The 4,706-nt window shown below is 50.2% G+C and overlaps 1 pseudogene; it reads right to left on the reverse strand.

The window, feature by feature from the left end:
* Window positions 1–1,503: 1,503 nt before the first annotated feature.
* On the reverse strand, window positions 1,504–4,156 carry LOC144130225 (uncharacterized; annotated as a pseudogene).
* Window positions 4,157–4,706: the final 550 nt, after the last annotated feature.

A 4,706-nucleotide genomic window follows, 5' to 3' on the forward strand; every position in this document is an offset into this window, starting at 1 on the left:
CTTAAGGCCGCCCCTCTTTTCCAGCTGCATACCTTTGCAGAAAGCAGGACGCCGGCACACGCGGAAACCGAGAGCCCCCGAGTACATACGGGGAACGAAAATTGTCGCTTGACGCACGGACCCCCTCCCCCCCCCCCCCCCCCCCCCCTTACGACGTGGGCTATCGCCGGGAAGGCACCCACAGCTTCCCGCCGTGCCTCGTGAACAAAAGCGCATTCCCAGGAGGGCCGTGACGGACACCTGTCTTGGCGGACAGGCAAGACTCGCAAAGAATGTGGGAAGACAGGGGCGACCCTTAATCTGGTTTCCCGGAGCGACAGACGAACCCCTTCATGCTTATTAGCTGTGTCCCGCCGTCGGTAGCCCGGCAGCATCGTGGGCCCTTTCGCCCCCTCCTCTGTTGCTGACGGGCGACGCGGACCGATGGTGGGTGGCGGTATGCATGCATGGGGCAAGGAGTAGCTCCGAAGGGAGAGCCTGTGGATACTCTCACTTGAGAGAGAGTTGTGGCGTTTTTGTTTATTTAGTTTGTGTTGTTAACAAGACTCTGGGTTCGAGGCTAAGCCCAACCCAAGGGGTTGTCCCCATCTCGCATGTTATTTTTGATTGGAGAATTGATGCTTTGGGCGGGCCACTGAAAATGACCGCCCTTAGTCCTTTGTTAATCAAGTGCTTAAAAGCGCATGTAAACGGATGCAGTCCAGTCTGAGCTGAGGCTCCATGCTTAGCATGTAACTTGATGCTTTTTCCAGTTTAACTCTCTGTATATGTATGCTGTAAATATATGCTCTGCTGTCATCATCTACAAGCACGCTCAGGACGACATCGTTCGCCAAGAGGGCCTTCAGCGCCGAAGCCCGACGGCGTGCAGCTTCTGCCAGCAACCGCTCGAGCCCAACTCCGGTGCCACTCCATCGCCCCCATGAAGTCCTCGGCACGTAAGCTCGGACGCCCCAGCCTCTGATGTATAATCTTAATCATGTGTAATTATTGAATATACCTGTTTGTTTAAACTGAGCCATACGGTGTCTCTTTGCCTCTCCGTCCCGTGTGGACCTGCGCATTATGGGGGTCATCACAACATCTCACAATCTGCCTCTCATGGAAGCGCTCCATCGTGCTGCGTTTATAATAATAATTGCACACAAAAGAGAAATGGCGTAAGCAACGTGCGAGGCTGGACAGAAAGATGCGAACCCATACGCAGTACGTACTTACGTACGTGCGTCATGCCAGCCAGTCGCTTACGCGCGTACACAGACACGCGCGCATACACGCACGTATACGCGCACTGTCATTTCAGCTGTTTGGTGAGGGCCCGGCGCAGATGCCGCGTCTTTCACGGGTACGCGGTCGTCTCAACCAGGGTTCATAGCCACCGTGAAGGAAAAAATTCAAGGGCTTTTAAGGACTTTCAAGGCTCTAACAAAGAATTTTCAAGGACTTACAACAAGACTTTTTGAGATCATAGAAAAAGACCACAACACTTTTACTGCACATAAGTCAAAGTAGGCACATTTTCCACAATCAATAGCCAACTAGTTTCTTTTTACATACGTATTGCACACACCCACAAAAAGAGGCCCACTCTCAAACAGTGGACTCGTGATTAAGTTCCTGAAGCTTTCCCTTCAACTTGTCATCAATTTCTGCAAGCTCCAGAGTCTTTTCTTTTGCCGCTTTTCTCAAACTGTTGGACTTCACAATGAAGGTGATGTCGCTTGTAGCTTCTGCCCGCTCAGCGTAGTTGTCAGCACAAGCTGCTAAAATCGGCAATTGTTGCCTCCAGCCTCCTCCTCTTCGTCTTCATGCCGTGTATTTCTTCTTCAATGTGGCCTCGCTTTGATGCCTTTGACTGCTCGATCGCTTCTTTTTTTTTTACCCTCCAAGTAGGTTCGATAGCGGTTGTGTGCGGCCAAGACAGATCTACGCAACTCCTTCGTTATTAAAATGTTCAGGATCCCACCAGCCTTGCTTACTGCTTCGTAAACGATTCGCTGCTACACATACGAGATCTCCTTCAGGTTTTCGACAGAGACCTGACGGTTCACACTGAATCCTCTTTCAACAGTTGCCTGCCCGTGGCTCAAGACGAGAAGAAGTCGCACAACTTTCCACAAGTGCTTATAGTCAACCTTCAAGAGCTCAAGGTAGAACTCGTCTAGGCTAAAAGAGTGTTTGTCAAACTGCCGCAGGTTGTGTTTCTTCTCTTGCAGAAGTTCTGTGTATTCGCCTAGGACCGAATCGCGCTCATGCTCACCCAATCGCCTAACTGCAATGAGCGCGTCTAATACTTTCCTGAGGCCTCCGAGGCACTCGTCTGGCTTTGAGGTCATTTGGCGAGGGTCTAGCGAAGACAGGCTCCTAACTAGATGGTACGTCAGCGGGCTCTTTTGCAGAATTTTCTTGGTAGTACTGATAAGGAACTGTTTGCATTCCATCCTGAAGGCAAATACGTCCTTGGCGCTCACCTTTGCAGCTTTGACCATTTCTTCAGCTGCATGCCCAATGTCAACATTCTCTGAAAATACATGGTTATTTGGGTTTACGAGATCCATTTTGAGCAAACTGACAATTCCTGTGGAAGCTGACAGCACTGAGCACTTCATGAATCTTGCAAGAAGTTTCCTCACGAGACACTCCATATCTCTTTTTAAAAAGAACATCAGTGGTTTGTCCATTTGGTATTCCGTGAGGAATGGTTTAAGAACCATCGCGATGCCGAGAGCAAAGTTCAGTTTGGCCAACAGCAGTGGGTCCTGGCAAAATTCGCAGAGCTGTGTGAATGACGCACACTTTGGTAAGTTCACCTCTTTCTTTTTTGCACATTCCACGTACCTTTTCACATCACCCCACAGCGCAATGGCACGTTCGATCACAACAACATTTTCTACCCAGCGATGAGCAACAAAGTTGAGAGGAAATGACATTTGGCCTGTCACAGTAGTGAAGTCTTCCCTCCGCGCTGGCGCATCATGAAAAATGGCACTGAGGCTTGAAAGAAGATTCTCTATGCCCCACTTGCTGGCAACAGCACCCGCCCTGTAAGCGTTATGTATTGTATGCAGTCCGCAAGTGCCCAGGTCCAAACACTGAACTTGATGGTTCTGCTGCAAGTATTCCTGCATTTCTCTAAAACACTTTAGGTTCACATTGGGGCCATTCATAGAGAGCTGGACAGCTTTCGCCAGTGGCAAATCTGCCAAGGCAGCCAGAAGCTTCTGCTTAAGGTCTTCGGCAGTCGAATGTCCCATGAACACCGACGAATAATATCTCGTGGTTACACGCTCGGGCATAGTACTCCAGTACCGCAAATGGATGTCCATCTGTTTTTTCTGCAGGCAGTCGTTCAAAGACTCGTCAAACAGAACGGTGTAGCCATCAGATTGCTCTAATTCACGTTGTAGGCACGAGAGAAAAAATGGTCTCAGACCATGGCACACTACGTATGCCGATTTTCTTTCACCACAGGAAAATGACTTAGCGATTTCGCTATCCGGGAACATTTTCTTGAACAATTCCCCTGTGTGTGCTGACGAGTTGTAGGAATAGTGTGATGCTACCATTTTCAGGGTCCACAGTATCTCCGCGTCTGTCACACACTCGTGCGCTTTGCACAGGCTGCTCACATCCGACGACGACGATGGAGCCGGCTCGATGCGTTGCTCAAAAGCAACTGCTGTCAAGTAGTTCCGCATCGTACTATGTGCCGTAGTCGCTTTCATGTTCGCAATGTGTTTTGCGCTCTTCATATGACTTTTGAGGGCAGACTCACCAATTGATGATACATCAAAGGTTTTCCCGCATGTCTTGCACTTTGCCCGATGAGAGTTTGACGTATGCGGAGAAATCCACTCCCTATAAGCAGCACTATTTAACCACGACTGCTGGAAATTGCACCTTCCCGGCATATTGCAGCTACAAAAGACGCGACAGCGATTATTCGCGCACCACGCTTTCCCACAACGAAGGTAGGCTTAGCTGCGGTCGTTGCACGCCACTGTAACCAACTGTAACGACGCTACTGCGTTGTGGCTACAGAAACGGATTGGATTGGATGCTTTGGTTGGCTTGAGTAGTACATAGTTGCCAGGCATTCAAGAGGCATCCGCTAAAAACCGGCTGAACGAAAGCCTATTGGAGAAATTCAAGAATATTTAAGGACTTAAAAATAATTAAGGGTTTTCAAGGCCTTGAAAATGCTATTTTTAAATTCCAGGGTTTTCAAGGGTTTCAAGGACCGCTACGAACCCTGTCAACCATGGTCTCAACGCCGCTCACAAAACAAGCATGGCCGCGGAGCCGCCTGCTACGGAGCGCGCCAAGCACCTTGCACTACTTGCACGAGAAAAGAACTCGCCGGGAGGCTAGTGCAGCAGTGCAGAAGAACTCGTGCAGCACGAGGCCAAATCGAGTACCCAAGTGCAGGTGACACTACCTGCACTGTCAAATCGAGTGCGAGAGTGCCGCACTTCCTGAACTGGTGCAGAAAGTGAAGCCAAATCGAGACCTACTGGCATGAGTGGTGGTTGCCAGAGCTGGTGCGCGCATCTTCGCGGGCCGCCGCTAATTCCCGCGAGGGGAGAGGCACTTGAACTTCCTTGGTTGTCCAGACCGCGGGCCGACAGCAAGCCTCTCGATTTGGTGACGTACGAACACGTGATGCGCGGGATGCGAGCGAACAGTCCGTCGTTTGAATCGGCCAT

This window comes from Amblyomma americanum, chromosome 4 (assembly GCF_052857255.1).
Source record: "Amblyomma americanum isolate KBUSLIRL-KWMA chromosome 4, ASM5285725v1, whole genome shotgun sequence".
Taxonomy (NCBI): domain Eukaryota; kingdom Metazoa; phylum Arthropoda; class Arachnida; order Ixodida; family Ixodidae; genus Amblyomma; species Amblyomma americanum.